The sequence below is a fragment of the Bactrocera dorsalis genome, chromosome 6, assembly GCF_023373825.1.
Source record: "Bactrocera dorsalis isolate Fly_Bdor chromosome 6, ASM2337382v1, whole genome shotgun sequence".
Taxonomy (NCBI): domain Eukaryota; kingdom Metazoa; phylum Arthropoda; class Insecta; order Diptera; family Tephritidae; genus Bactrocera; species Bactrocera dorsalis.
In genome coordinates, this window is record NC_064308.1 from 7959334 (window position 1) to 7976622 (window position 17289).

Consider the following 17289-nt stretch of genomic DNA (forward strand, 5'->3'; position numbering starts at 1 on the left):
TCGTTTTTATAAACTTTTCTGCTACTTGCTTATTTTTCACTAGCAGTAATAGGCTGCCGTCGCGTAATTCACTAATTTTGTTTATATCTTTGCTCACGGTGAGTAAGGCATTGTAAACACGAAAACAAGAAACCTTCGAAAGCGGTGTAGTATTCTCATCGGAATTAATCACTATATACTTTGGGTCATCACTTCTTATTGGCGGTAAGTCAGGAAAAGCATCTTGCAGTTTTTGATACGATTTTTTACGTTTTGGTTGGGGACCTTGGGCCAGCGCAGCAAACCTGTTGTCCCCGAACTGGAAGCCCACCGGTGGCATAGTGGAAAAATTATAATATAATATAATACACTTATATAAGTATTGGATTACTCACTTAAAATAAGTATTAATCGCGTTACTGAAGTAAGCAGACCGGTGTGCAAAAACAAAAAAACACCAAAAGAGAGCTATATGAATAGCTGTAAACACAGAGAAAGGCGCTAACTCAACTGCTCAGTACGAGGTTTAGTCGGTGACTGTATAATAGAGCTATTTTATGCTTTTATTTGTAAAATAACGTCAAGTTTGTAAGAGCTGTGAATAATTTTACATTTTACATATTAGTGGCATCACCACTCTTCCTCATCTCTCTTCTTCTATTCTACTGTCGTTCTACTGTATTTGGCAAATAGGAGTTAGCGAGAATGACAACTGTCGGCCTACAGTCGTGTATTCGTGTCGTCGTCAAAATAAGGGTCCATAAGAACGTGTGTAATATTTGACAGATGTCGTTTGTCGTCTGTGATCGTTTTGTGTTCAGAGCATGACTTGCGTGTTCATACATTCATATGTATATACTTATATGTACATATATTTGCATACATTGCAGAACAAATAATGCACAAGCATACAAACATACATATGCGTACACATATGAATATGTCACCAACAAAAAATTGATCTTCACAAGTCAATATGGCAGCCAAATTGGCGAAGAACAAGTGTATTACATTTCACAACAAAAACGATTTCATTCATGAACGCAGGCGCAAATTCCACAAGCGATCTCGCTTCATTCATAAAAACAGAGGCCGTAACATCTCCCCGAGCATGCCTTTGCCAACAAGTCGTCTTTTCGCGACGATGGCAAAAGCTAAAAATCATAAATTACACAACTTTCTGGTGCTTCCCGCAAAAATCTGCATCGATGTATTCATGATCATACGTATACATACATACATATTTACGCATGTTTGTAAGCGAAGCTGCTACAGCGACAAGGGGTGACAATCGGAGGCCATTACTTTACTTCTGCCATAGAAATTCTATTGCTACAAATATGGAAATGACAATGAAATAATGAAAATACGCATATTTCTAAAGGTCATTAATTTTTTTTTGAAGAAATGAAAGGAATGAATGATCCTGAGAAGTATAGTCTTAACTTTTCAACGGCCAACCAAAAGGAATTTATTCATTAAAATCACTACTCAGAAGTCGTTTTATCCGTTGTAAGCGAACGATTTTCGAAGAAACATGATTTCTAATATGCCACAAGACAAAATTAGAAATGAACTTCTGAAACCTCACGCTGTCAGATAAAACGATATACCTCGTCCTCGCGGGTCGATTTCCAAAAAATGTAAATGAATTTTTCAACGGCCAACGCAGATTATTTCAACCAAAAGTCACACAAAATAGTTGAGGATTCGCAGAAATGAAAGACAAACGAAAGAAAAAGGAGTATAACTTCAATAATGCACAAGCATACAAACATACATATGTGCACACATGTGAATATGTCACCAACCAAAAATTGAGACATTGTTCTACAAAAACAACAACAGCATGAGCATGGCAACATGCGAGCTGTGCCGAAAGAAACGATCGCCGATCGTCACCGCTTCCCTTGCTACTCGAACATCTTCGCAGACAAGGTTGCGTTAGATTCATATTGAGGAAGGTTGCGCAACTTGCATTTAACGCAACCTTTGCCGAACTCGTATAAGAAGTATAACTTCACACTGGTCAACAAATTTGTAATTTTTTTTTTGTCACATGAAAATTTATATCAAATTTTGAATATACTAGAACCACCAAATAACACCAAATAATAATATATCAATGAAAAAAAAAATGTACACATCATGTTTTCTTGTGACATCAATAGATATATTTTCGTAAAAAGTACTAAATTCAGCCAAACTTAAAGTATTATTTCCTTATATTTATTATTTACTTATGATTTTCTTGAATATTTGGCTTCCGGTAGGTCCCTTTTAGGTCTCCAAATCCAGATGAGAGTCCAGCATATGTATTTTCAACGACATTTGACACCCTATAGCTTTAAATCATATCATAAGTTCATTTATTAAATCTTTGTAATTTTCCGCTTTATGGTTAGCTAGAAAATTTTGAACAACATTCACAAAACATTTCCAGGCCAGTTTTTCCTGATCATTAAGTTTTTCGTAAAAGCTCTTATCCTTAATCAATTGCAGTATTTGTGGGCCTACAAATATTCCTTCTTTGATTTTCGCCTCGCTGAGTTTGTCTTTTTGGAATTTCTCTTTTAGATAGAAAAATCCATCTCCATATTTGGGCATAGCTTTTACAAAATTTTTTATCAGGCCAAGCTTTATGTGCAACGGTGGTAAAAGTATTTTATTTACGATCTAGCTAATGTAAATAAAATGTAATTTAGCAAACACAATAGTTACACAGTCGACTAAATGCAGTTATATAAACAAAGAAACGTTTATGAGGTCAGAAATTAATATGTAGCTGTCACAAGAAAACTGGATCTGATAGAAAGAAAACTGTCATATATTTTGAATGAGGGTACACCAACATAAATAAAAATCATAACAAAGTTCATGTGACAAAAACAGTGTTTACCAGTGTAATTCAAATTGTTGAACTAAATAAAAAAGGTACAATCTTCTATAAGAGTGTACAGTAGGGTGGGTCGATTCCGGAATTTTTTCGATTCGGTATTTCTAATAGTGCGGAAAAGTTGCCTTAGTACTTCCTGATTCCAATGCAACTTTTTGTTTTGAGATCGGATTGCATCTTCAACCCGAACCTCGGCCTTGAAATTTCGGAAATTCGCCTAAAATCGTGAAATTGTCTACCTAGCGCCTGAAATACGCATCTCATGGCAAAATGTATAAAACAAAAGTTATTTGTCACGTCATTTGCTACCGAAATGGTAGATGTGATCATGGCCGTAGGACGAACCGTTCCCGAGATACGAGCGAAGAGGCGGCGCGCCACAGCGCAAGGTGAAAATTGTTGCAGCTCTCAGCTAACCTGTATTGGTCACCCAAAACCCACCGCGTGGAGGTGGCTGCTCTTCGGGTTCCTCCCAAGCCCAACCCAACCAACCAACCATATGCCAGGCTTGTTTTAGTCTGAATATGTGTCAAATTTATTGATAAAATCAGATTTCGTACTAAACTTTGGCACTTGTTGCCTAGATTTCAGTGTAGAGCGTATAAAACGATCACGAGATTGGGGGTCACGATTGACGATTCTCTCGACTGCCACGGTGTGAGAGGGGAGTTCACTAAATTTCCATACCTCTGCAGTGTCTCCCGACAGCCCTTTTATGAGTTCTTCGTTAGAAACTGAACAAAGAACTGGTGGAACAGTCAAGGTAATAGTCGTCCAGTTAATCATATCGTAATAAGTATTAGCTTTGAAATTCAGCTTTGGCACTTTATTACATCTAACTCTTCCATTTATGGTGTCAGACTCTGCTTCTCTGGCTGCCAGAAGAGGGTCAAGGGCCAACTTTCTGACTTCTATCCGTTCGTCAGTCATTATACTAAGGAGAATGTTTTCTGGAAGAGCAAAGAAAGCATTCTGTTGAATGGATGAATCGACAACCTTGCGCAGTTTAGCGGGTAAGTATCTCGACCTTTGAATTGCAGCATAGAGATGGCGCGAGCCATCTTTGATTGAACTGTTGAATCTTATTGAGAACCACAAAGGTGAGTAAACTGTAAGTATGTACTTGACCAAAATCTTTATTTCCTTTGTTGGTTTGTCAGTAGAAATGTATAATCTCAGAATTCTATTTGCACAGGTGAGCCAGCGAGATTTGCACATGTTACCTGGATGCATCGACGCTAAATCTGAGGAACATTGACCGGAAATAACAGCTTCTGATATTTTATAGAGATAAGCTTGGTCTGTGCTAAGTTGGGTCGGATTAATAACCTCAGAAGGTAATTGGCAGGATGGAAAACTTTCAAATTTGACAACAGGCAACTTCTCACAATAAGGGAGCAGTTTACCTATGTCGCCAGAGAATGTAACTGGACTCTGTGAGACACCATCTATGTGTTCGAAAAGAGCACGGAATGGAAGGTCGTTGAAATGTAGAAGACAAACAACCCACTGTAATGGCCTACCTATTCTTTCTTCAAGTTTCCGAATGATTCCACCTTTCCAAAATGTGTTCGTGCTGGTGCCATCAGCACCGACAACTTCTAGATGTTCCACATCAAGTGAATTGTCTTGTAAATGTTGCCATATAGCTTGCGTCTCATCCTCAGCTGACCCGGAAGGAGAAGTGACGTGGCCAAAGTAATGACAACCAGGTTCCGCTATAAGAGAAATATGTTCCTCTTTGACAGTGTCGCGGTAGTACTTTTCACCTTCGCTGACTTGTGTAAGTGTATTGTCTTTGCGGCCGTCAAAATACAGGCCATATATGGAGTCAATACTTTCGGTGTTCTGGAGCTTAACACCAACACTTTTTTTTGCCCGACTAATCTTGCATTTGTCAGTGACAAAGCTAGCCTGATCCTCTGTTATCAAATCTGCTTTTTTGGCATCCAGAAAAGCCGATGAAACAATCAAGGCCGCTGCTCTATCACTTACTCCAAATCTTTGGGCAGCTAAAGCAGTGTGTTGTAATACTAGTGTGTTTTGTTTGGTTTTAGAGGATGGAAGAGAAAATTCATCATCACCATCGTTTTTCGAAGAATCAATGTGCGACGCGCCTACATTGTTGTCGTCTGTATGAGAGTCTGGCTGATCTGAATGGTCACGTGTTCTAGCTGATACTTTTCTGGTAAGTGTTGATGTTGAATGACGTTTTGAAAGCTTTTCTTTACGTTCATTTTTCTTTGTAATCTTTTTTGTTTCAGGTAGATCAACACTTCCAATGCGACCAATTCTTGTGGTTCTCTGGTCCAAGAGAAATGGTTGTTCATTGATAGGAACTTTCCTTTCCTTTGGACAAGTGAAAGAAGAAAAATAAATGCATTTACAAGCAGCGATGTCAAATAATTTTCCGGCAGAAGAGACAAAGTCGTCTCTTTTAGAGCTCAAACCTATTGGGTTCCTTAAAAACATTTTTTTAAGAGTCAGAAATTTCTTATGGTATGTGGTGAGCATTTGTACAACTCTGGTGTGTGAAACTATCGGAATAGATGACTTTTTGAAAGTATTTTCAACCTTTTTTGCAACTATTTCTGTAACCTCTTTACTCCTAGGTTCATAGTTGTCGCCTCGGAGTCGGCCTATACCAAATCTTTCAAACTGATAACACAAAAGAACATCCTGGTAAGTAGGTAACTGGGACTCAGAGAGATTGTACGGATATATGCCAAACACAGGACATTTCTGTCTAAATTTAAATTTAGATACAGACATTTTGAGTTTTGTGTTTTGTTGAGAGAATATAAGTGATAACACCTGGCGAAATCAACGACAAGAGTGAAGGAACTCGATGAAAAAATATTTATGTGGAGACCAGTCCGAACGTGTCGTATGGCGCAGGGAAATGAATGTAAGTGATAGAACTCGGCGAAATCACCGACAAGAGTGAAGGAACTCGATGAAAAAATATTTGTGTGGAGACCTATCCGAACGTGTCCTTTGGCGTAGGTGAATGAATGTGAGTGATAGCATTCGGCGAAATCAACGTCAAGAAGTGTGGCCGCAAGCCGACTTTCACCTTGCGCTGTGGCGCGCCGCATTTTCGCTCGTATCGCAAGAACGGTTCGTCCTACGGCCGTGATCATACCATTTCGGTAGCAAATGACGTGACAAATAACTTTTGTTTTATACATTTTGCCATGAGATGCGTATTTCAGGTGCTAGGTAGACAATCTCACGATTTTAGGCGAATTTCGGAAATTTCAAGGCCGAGGTTCGGGTTGAAGATGCAATCCGATCTCAAAACAAAAAGTTGCATTGGAATCAGGAAGTACTAAGGCAACTTTTCCGCACTATTAGAAATACCGAATCGAAAAAAGTCCGGAATCGACCCACCCTAATATTCAACCCCTTTTCGTTTTTGCTTACATAAGTATGCACTAACAGTGGACATAACTAAAATGCACCGTCAAATAATTATGCATGAAGTAGACAGAAATTGTCAACTTATTGTGTGGAGAGAGCATCCTTCAGAGCAAATACAAATTTTTCGTCTTAACACCGGAACATACGGCACTGCGCTTGCTCTATTTCTCGCAACACGGTGTTTGCAAATGCTCAGTGATGCCAATACAATGAAATATCCACTCGGTTCATTGGCCATCAAAAGAAACTTTTATGTTGATGATTTCTTAACAAGGTCCGAAAATTTTGAGTATCTTGATCTTTTGAGAAGTGAGGTAATTCAAATATTAAACTCGGCCATATTCACCTTAACAAAATGGTTTTCGAACCACCCTAAATTTTTCGACAGTGATTGCACTGAAAAGTCATTAAGCTTCAATGACAAAAGTTCCACTAAGTCGTTAGGAATCCATTGGTTGCCGAAAGAGGATTTGTTTCGATTTATTTTAGATGACAATTTTAATGATCTTCGAGCCCCTAAACGAAACATATTGTCAGTTTCTGCTCGCCTTTTTGATCCTCTAGGATTATTAGCCCCACTAGTTACCAAAGCAAAAATCTGATTACCAGAGCTTTGGATCCAAAAACTAGATTGGGATGAGTCGATTCCATTGCACCGTGACACTAGCTGGCAGAACTTTAAAGCCAACCTAATGCAGCTCTCATCGATAAGCATTCCTCGTTACGTAAACGTTGAGTCGAGTGCCATCTGTCATATACATGGCTTCTCCGACGCCTCAATAAGGGCGTACGGATGCTGCATATACAGTGCGGCACATAAGTATTGGCACAGCAATCATTTTGTGTTTTTCGGCTATTTTAAAAGCAGACTAATAGGTTTTTTAGTGTAAATATATTTTCCCTTGTTAAATCCATTCATTAACTACCACATACACTAATTTTTTTATAATAATTCATTTTTAATTATACTTTTTAATTCATATTCATAAAAAATAAGCAATTTCTGCGACACAAAAGTATTGGCACACCCGGTCTGTTAATTAAAAGATACTCAATCTGGCCACTCCTTTTCCGAGAATACAACGCTTTTCTTTTCATTTATTAACAGTTATTCAAATTGTCAATCATTTTTGCTTTGTGAAATTCGTTTGTGTTCAATAACGTGAAAAGTTAAATTAAAAATAAATGTCTTCAAAACAAAAAGAAACCACTATATCTCAGCGAAAAATTATTTTACATATGCACAACCAAGGCAAATCGTATGCTGAAATAGGTGAAATGATGGACAGAAGCCGGTTCACAATTCGCAATATCATAAAGCGGTTTAAAGGAGCATCATGTTTAAAAAGTGCTGAGCGTACCGGTCGTCCTCAGGTTTTAAGCGATCGCGAAAAGCAGCACATTGTTCGAAAAGTCAAAAAAGATCCGAAAATATCATCTACGCAGATTGCTGCTGAGGTGAAAAATGAATTTGGAAAAGATATTCATGCGATGACCGTTAGAAGAGTACTACATTCGGCTGGCTATAATTCGCGTGTTGCTCGAAAGAAGCCATTGATATCTTCACGTAACCAGAAGAAGCGCCTAGACTACGCAAAAGAGTATAACACAAAACCAAACACATTCTGGGACCAAGTACTCTTCTCAGACGAGAGTAAGTACAATATCTTTCGGAGCGATGGTCGTACTTCGGTGTGGAGAAAGCCAAACACTGAATTTGAAAAACAAAATCTTGCTCCAACAGTGAAATACGGTGGTGGTGGTGTGATGGTGTGGGGATGCATGGCTGCTGCAGGTGTGGGTGAGCTGGTATTTATAGAAGACATTATGGACAAAACGGTTTATTTAAATATTTTGAAGCAAAATTTGAAAAAAAGTGCTCAAAAACTAAATTTACCAAGCTCATTCACATTTCAGCAAGACAATGACCCGAAGCATTCGGCCCATATTGTAAGAATGTGGTTAACTTATAACACCGCACACGTCTTGCCCCATCCACCACAATCTCCTGACCTCAACCCAATTGAGCATTTGTGGGAGGAGTTGGAAAGGCGGGTGAGAAAGCGGGCAGTTTGCAACAAAATGGAGTTGAAGCAGGCTTTGTTAGAGGAATGGCACAAAATAACCCAGCAAACAACCCAAAAGCTAGTACATTCCATGCCAAGGCGTCTGGAAGCTGTAATCAAACAAAATGGACTACCCACCAAATATTAATTAAATTGCATAATGTTTTTTTTCTTTATAATTTACTGAGTGTGCCAATACTTTTGTGTCGCAGAAATTGCTTATTTTTTATGAATATGAATTAAAAAGTATAAATAAAAATGAATTATTATAAAAAAATTAGTGTATGTGGTAGTTAATGAATGGATTTAACAAGGGAAAATATATTTACACTAAATAACCTATTAGTCTGCTTTTAAAATAGCCGAAAAACACAAAATGATTGCTGTGCCAATACTTATGTGCGGCACTGTACATACGAAGCCAATCTGCTAGTAGTATTAAATGCATGCTACTTACTGCAAAGTCTAGAGTGGCTCCGCTGAAGACCAAATCTCTTCCGCGTCTTGAGCTCTCGGCAGCACATCTTCTTTCGAAATTATGGTCAAGAGTAGCGCCCGTGTTGAGTCGACATTTCAAAAACATTACATTTTGGACAGACTCTGAAATCGTTTTACATTGGCATGTGCCAACGAAACAAAATCTTGCGGATCAAGTGTCTCGAAGTTGTAACGTGGACGAATTGAATAATTTAATATGGTTTGGCGGTCCAGTTCTTCCTAGAAGACCCTGCATTATGGCCAATTAATAACCACTTCCAGCTCTCACCAGAAAACCAAGCATCAGAGAAGAAGAAAACTACATTTACATTAATGTCGACTGCTGAGAAAAATTCAATATTGGACCTCATTGAAAAATTCTTTTCTCATAAAAAAATGCTTCGCGTGGTCGCATATATATTCAGTGGATCAGGCGACCACCAAAAGCCTCCAGGGGATAAGATCTGACTTCAGAAGAGCTAAACTTGAGTTTTCTAAAAATTGCACAAGTGGTCCAACATTCAGAATTTTCGGATGTTATTCAAAAATTGCATAAAAACGCCACCCTACCCGCAAACTTGCAAAAACTCAACCCGTTTTTGCATTAGTACTCGGATATGTCGCTGTCATTCAAATTAATCCGAGTACGACGTCGCCTATTAATTGCACTTCTCCCATACGATGCCAAAATTTCCGCTTTTATTGAATAAAAGTTCGCACTTCGTTATAACGGTTTACGGTTCCTGCACATTCGAAATCACCACGCTGGGGCTAGAGCGTTTGTTGCGCTTCTTCGAGAACGCATATGGCTAATTAATGCCCGAGAAGCTTGCAGTAGAACCGTTAGAAACTGTATACATTGTTTTCATTAAAAGCCGAAGTTGCAAAACCAAATAATGGCCTTTTCTTATATGTGGCGTAGATTTTTGTGGTCCGATATACACAACGTTAAAAATACGCGGTCGACCACCCGTAAAAACAAATATTGCAGTTTTCGTTTGCTTTACTTCCAAAACAGTACATTTAGAATTAGTTTCGGACCTATCTTCTAATCATTTATTCTTATTGTAAAATATTGAATTATAAAAATTATAAAATATTGAGTTATTAAAAATTAAATTAAGAAAATATTTTCTAAAATACCTACCTTAATAATGCATTCATAATACCAATCTATTACTTACCTTAATACTTACCACAATCTGTTACAATATTCAACGAAAGTTGAGAATGATTATACTTACCCCTTTTTAATACATATTTAGATTACCACTAGTTTAAGCCGTTAGTTTTAAGATTTAGGCTTAGCAATTAGATTAAGAAATAGAGAACTTGTCTTGTTATTGAACCGTGGAATAGACCGGATGCGTTTTAATTTTTTGATGGCAATTTTTCTTTCGTGACAGGCAATTAGGCTTCTTTATTTTATTCGCGCATTCCCTAAATTATATTTTCGCTTCTCAAAAACGCTTGAGAATTTTCAGTGCCTTTTCCATTTTCAGCAGTTCTGAGACAAGGAGCGTTTTACGTTTTCCAGGACCCGATAGCGTATTGTTAATACATAATAAAATTATTAAATTGTGGATTTAGCAATATTGACTTTTTTGGATAGAGCTCTAACCCTTTCACCATTTTGACGTGAAACGTCTTTAAAATAGCACCGAAACCTACGGGTACCAGGTTTAAAAAGTGGACCGTAACGAAAAGGTCTAGTGGTTCCCAAACTTATTTTGTCTACCGCCCACTTTGAGAATAAATATTTTTTTAGCGCCCCCCTTTTTTCACCTATTTAAAAACCACTATAACTTCAAATTAATGATTGTGACCTACACTGGTCGGCATATATATTTTGTCATAGCATTCATTTGACCTTTAGACTCTTGAACTAAGTACCGGTGCATTATTAGAACCGAAAATGATGATGACAGAGAAGTGCAAATTAATAACTGTAAATATGCGAAATATTTCGTCAATTGTCTTTTGTTTTTTCGTTCTGCTGATAAGAATGCCGGCAAGCAACGATTTTTGCAGTGGCATATATATTTTGTCATTGCGTGATTTAGTTGTTTCTAGGCAAGCTGAAAGTGTGGTTCAAGAATAGTATTACAAGTTTTCATTAACATTGCATAAAATTGATCTTTTAATATTTAAAAAGGTTAAAACATCTGAGCTGAGCACTAAAATAAGATCAGAAATTGTGATCAAATACAACTTGGTTATTTCCGTAATAAACATCGCTAGGGAATATAATTTGTCTCGTCAGACCATTTACTATCAAATCAATAAATATAAAAAATGTAACGATGTCATCAATGTTCGCCGTAAAGGCAGAAATCGAAAGACAGGAGCTGATGCCGACCGTCTTATCGTCCGTGCTTTTAAGAAGGACCCTCTAAAAACACCAAAGGCTGTGTCCTTGGAATGGAATGAGACTGCATCCACTTCCATAAGTGAGAGAACAATACGCAGGCGTTTGATTGAAGCAGATATGAAAACATATATTGCAAAGCCAATACCTTTTATCACCCCAAAAAATAGACTAAAGCGTTTGGAGTTCGCGAAAAGGTACATCACCAAGTTCCCTTCATTTTGGCGTAAAATCCTGTGGACGGATGAGAGTAGTTTTGAATTCCACGCATCTCAAAAGAAAGTTTTTGTAAGAATTAACAAGAATTATCGTAAAAAAATTGCTCCTGTGTATCAAAGAGTAAGCCATGGGGGTGGGAGCGTAATGTTCTGGGGCGCAGTTTCATACAATGGTGTGGGAGACTTGGTTCCCATAGACGGATCCATGAACCAGAACCGATATTTAGAAACCTTAAACAAACCTTCCGGCGACAGATTAATAGGAAAAGAATTTATTCTCCAACAGGACAATGCTCCATGCTATAAGGCGAGATTAATTACTAGGTTTTTAAGAGATGTTGGGGTGGAAACCCTCGATTGGCCACCACAAAGTCCTGACTTAAACATTATTGAAAATGTGTGGTCGCTAATAAAGCGAAATAGAAGCACTGATCTGACCAGGACAAAACCAGAAACCAACCCTGAGGTCACAATGAATTGGAAAGAGATTCTTTTGAAATACCTCCAAACCTTGGTCGATTCCGTCCCGAATCGCCTCCAAAAGGTCATAGACACCAAAGGAGGTTATATTTTTTGTTAATTACCAGTTTAAAATAGATTTATAAAACAAAATAGTGAATTAAGATAAAAAAAAAATTTTGTCAAAATACTTATGCCACCCATGAAAGTACTTTGTTTTTAGTTTTAATTAAATAAAAAATCTAAATCAATGTTAAACATGAAAAATTGTTATATTTATAATTTAATATATTGTAACTAAATGAACTATGTACAATCCATAAATACTTTTCTCTTTAAAATAAATAAAATTTCAAACCGAAACTGAGGCATCGCCATGTCAAAATATATATGCCGACCAGTGTACATAAATACTAGAGGACCCGTCCACGCTTCACTGTGGCTGATACATAGATAATACTACTACCATCTATATGATTTCTATTAGTTGGATTATAATTATTAGTTAATGAGATATAATATTTTGTGAAGAAACTTGTGTTAGTTTATAAAAAAAAGGATCATAGAGCATTTCGTGTGTTAATAAAGCATTTGACTTTTTGGGGAAAATACCGTTGAATTTGGGCTCAGGGAAATCCACCATTGAAAAGATATTTGATAACCTGGAAAAAGGTGAAATGAGCAAAGTAGGTGTCTCGCAAGTTCATAATCAAAGAAAAACAACGAATAACTGATTCTGAAAAGTGTTTAAGTGCTCCCTAATCGGAATAAAGCCGAAATTTTTCATCAGTGATAGAAACATAACTCCATCCTTTCCCACTGGAGTCCAATCCACAGTCATTGTAGTGGACTGCACGTGATGAACCGGTTCTCAGGGGTGGAAAAACGAAAAAGGCGGCGGGAAGGGTTATGTATGACATCAGTCTTTTGGGATGCACGTGGTATAATACATACTCAACGACTGATTACTGAGCCATAGAGCCATATGAATGAATATAATTTTTGTATTTATCAGTTGTATTCAATTTTAACATAAAGAGATAAAAGGTAGCCTATGTCCTTACCCTGGTTCTAAGCTACCTCTCCACCAATTTTCAGCAAAATCGGTTCAACCGTTCTTGAGTTATATATGGTGTAACTAACATCAACTTTCTTTTATATACAGCGTGGGCCCGAATAACTGTCGCACTTTTTCGAAGAAACGTTGTGTTCGCGTAAGTGTACAGAATTTTGTTACCGTTACATTTTTGTGTTCCTTATTTTATTGTGAAATTAATTGAGTACTCTTTTGACCTGATCAGTAGTTCTTAATATTTGTGAGTGATGGAAGCAAAAAGAGACTTAGTGCAAAAATTACATTTGCAAGGCAAAACGACAGGCGAAATTGTTAAATTGCTGAAAGACATTGATGTAAACCGGAGATTTGTCCAACGCACTGTGGCTCGATTTAAGAGAACTGGAAGTGTTAAAATATCCAAAAAACCTGGACGAAAAATGAGTATAAGAACACCTGAGCTGGTGAAGAATGTGCGTGAAAGGATAAGGCGAAATTGTGCTAGATCAGCTCGAAATCTAGCCAAAGAGCTGAAGGTGAGCCGGAAAACCATCCGAAATGTTTGAAAGAGGACTTGGGACATAAACCTTACAAAAGGAAGAGGATTCATGGCCTTACAGAGCGTCAGAAGAAAATGCGACGGGAAAGAAGTGGTTTATTGCTTCAGCGGCATGCAAGTTGCAATATTGTGTTCTCTGATGAAAAACTATTCATATTGCAAAAAAGTCACAATCCCCAGAATAATCGCGTGTATGCAACAAGTATGCAGGATATCCCAACAGATAAATTAGCCGTTCAGAGATATCAAAACACAACGTCTGTCATGGTATAGGGGGCCATATCCAAAAAAGGCAAGCTCTCGCTCCTTTTTATTGAGAAAGGTGTCAAAATCAATGCACAATATTATTTGGATGAAGTGCTTGTCAATCATTTTTACCCTCATGCATTTGAGATCTTCGGCAACGAACCATATTGATTCCAGCAAGACTCTGCTCCGGCTCATAAAGCAAGAATTGTTCAGCGCTGGTGCAAGGATAATTTGCCTTGTTTTATTCCGATTGATGAATGGGCTCCATCTTCTCCGGATCTGAATCCATTGGATTTCAGTATATGGGGATACATGCTTGACAAATTAAAAAATTTGAAAAACATAAGATTGGATCAATTCAAACGTCTTTTAATCAAAATTTGGGACGAAATTCCAGATGAAGGGGTGCATGCCGCCTGCAATAGTTTTCAGAAACGTTTGAAGCTGGTAAAAAAAATCAAAGGTGAACGATTTGAACTTAAGCAGTCCTAATGTAAGCCAACAGTCTTTATAATAAATAAAATTGTTTAATTGCTCAAAATATCAAAAAATAAACTTTTTCTACAAAAAATAAAGCGCGACAGTTATTTGGGCCCACCCTGTAGATTCACGGAGAATTCTAAACGAAACTTTTACTATAACCAGCAACTTGAAACCTGAGCGCAGTAGGTAACATACAACGGCGCTTAGGTCTCAAGATAACTCTTACGGACTCCACCTGCCAATAAGAATGATTATTGAAACACAACTTTATAGTATTAAAACAGAGAATCTTTTATTAAAAATAAAACTAAAATAATCGATCCATATATAAAAACTAATGTGAAGGATGAATCTGATGCTGTTTAATAAGTTTGTTAATATCAGGTTCCAATTTACTCAAGGACAGTCGCAAGTCGCCACGTTCGGTAACGAGCAAACGATTTCTATTTTTAGTAAGCAGTGTTGTCACAGCACTAAATCCACGTTCACACAAATATGACGATGATAATGCTATCAAGAATCGTTGAACGAACCACAATCCAGGGTACAATTGCGAGATTGGTTTTTGTAGCCAAAATTCTTGGTAACCATTTTTGAACTTGATTTTTTATTTCCTCGTTTGTTGTCAATTCTATAAGTTCTTCTTCCAGCTGAGGTGACATTGCTGTGTTGACATTTGAAAACGGATCCAACAACCAGTATGGTATTTCCAAGTTTAAAATTTCCTGGTATCGTTCGGCGAAGTCAATGTGGAGGTTTTCCAAATGTTGGCAGTAGGCAAACAATTCGTCGTTACTGCATGATACTGATAAATTCAGAAAATTGTGAAACTCACGTCTGCCCAGATTCTTTTTGTGTAGAAACAGTTTAGCTGCGAAAGCAGCAACGACGTTTTTTGTTTTAATTAAATTTAGTTTATCGCCTTGCAGTTGGAGATTCATGTCGTTGAACAATTTATACAGGTCTGTCATGTAAGCTATAGTATTCTTTGATGTTATTAGCTTGTCTTGAAATTCTGTATCTTAAGTTTCCAAGAACTCTACGAGCATAACAGAGTCAAACAGGTTGTAGAATCGAGTCAGACAATTGCTTCTTGATAGCCAACTAACTTCAGTATGAAACAACAAACGATTGTAATCCTCGTCATTAGTAACCCAAAGCTGATGAAATAATCTATCATTCAAAGAGCTGTTGCGGATTTTATTGGCTGCTTTGATGACATATTGCAGTGATTGAAATAGTCTTTCACTTAAGTTTCTAGCAACTAAACGTTGTCTAAGAATAACGCAATGTGTACCAAGGACATCTGGAATTTTATATTTCAAAGGCATCTTTTTCTCATCGCAAAACTTTTCTAATATATTGAATATGGTTTCGCCTTTTGTATCGGTGTCTTAACTTCTAGCAAATAATAGTTCTTCACATACTTTCTCATCTTTAAAAAACCTCACGTAAGACAACAACAATGCTTCATTAGTTGGTAAAGTGGACTCATCGAGCTGAATTGAGAATTGGCTTGTCCTCAGGTGATCGCACAATGATTCTTCAATGCTTTCAGCCATTTCGTCAATTCGTCTTTGTACAGAATTATTATTCAAAGGAATTCTTCGGATAATATCTGCGGCCGGTTTATGAAGCACGGTAGTTATTACATCATTGCTGGCAATATTAACACTTCTCCGATGTTATGTGGTTTGCCTTTTTGAGCAATTAACAAAGAGATATTTTACGAAGTTCGAAGTCCGTCTCCATCTTGCTTAGCAGCCGCCGAAAATAGTTTTGCTACACTTGGCTGAGTGTTATGCTTCTTCTCTTCTTGAAAATATGCTACATTCTTGTCTCTCTTATCTGGATGTATTTTATTCAAATGATCTTGCAGTCTTGAAGGCTTCATTGCTTCATTCGAAAATGTTTTTGAAGTTATACTTCTTATACGACGCCGGAAAAGGTTGCGATAGATTCTGGTTGCGCAACCTTCCATATAAAAGTCACGCAAAGTTGCGCAACCTCGCTCCATCCATATGAATGTAACGAAACTTTGTCTGCGAAGATGTGCGAGCAGCAAGCGAAGCGGTGACAATCGGCGATCGTTTGTTCGTTTCTTTCGGCACAGCTCGGCCGACACAACAACACAACACAATGTTCCATGCTTATGCTGTTGTTGTTTTTGTAGAACAATGTTTCAATTTTTGGTTGGTGACATATTCACATGTGTGCGCATATGTATGTTTGTATGCTTGTGCATTATTGAAGTTATACTTCTTTTTCTTTCGTTTGTCTTTCATTTCTGCGAATTCTCAACTATTTTACGTATGTTTTGGTTGAAATACTCTGCGTTGGCCTTTCAGAATCACACAGAATCATTTCTGTGGTTTTTGAAACTGACCCACGAGGACGAGGTATATGGTTTTATCTGGGAGCGTGAGATTTAAGAAAATCGCTCGCTTACAAGGGATAAAATGACTTCTGAGTGGCGATTTTAATGAATAAATTCACAGAATCATTTCTGTGCTTTTGGAAATCTATACTAATAAATATTTTTTTCTTACTAATAGAAAATAAATTTATCACAGCAATATACATAAACATATACATAATATTGCTGTGATAAATTTAATTTCTATTAGTAAGCAAAAAATTAATAATAAATTTATTAAGACTATACTTCTCAGGGCATCACAGCAATGTTATGTATATGTATATGTATTGCTGTGATAAATTTATTGCGAAAGCAAATGTTCTACAAAGTATGTATATTTCTATACTTAAACAAAATTATTAGAACCATCGTATGTTTCTTGCATTCATAACCACATCATACTTAAGTCAGCGCAACCTAATTGTCAATGGTGGTGTTGGTGGTAAGCGCTTGGAAGGTCAAGATGCTAACACAGGTCCCAGGTTCGAATCCCGACAGAATAAATTTTTAATTTTTTGCTTTTAACATCGTATACTATACAAATTAATATTTTTCTTACTAATAGAAATTAAATTTATCTCAGAAATATTATGTATATGTATATACATATTATGTATATGTATATTGATGTGATGAATT

At 37.1% G+C, this 17289-nt stretch overlaps 2 pseudogenes; one reads left to right on the top strand and one right to left on the bottom strand.

Moving 5' to 3' along the window:
- Positions 1-1465: 1465 nt before the first annotated feature.
- Positions 1466-1657, bottom strand: LOC125779863 (small nucleolar RNA U3; annotated as a pseudogene).
- A 14919-nt stretch (positions 1658-16576) lies between these two features.
- LOC125779838 (small nucleolar RNA U3) lies at positions 16577-16706 on the top strand (annotated as a pseudogene).
- The last annotated feature ends 583 nt before the right edge of the window (positions 16707-17289 follow it).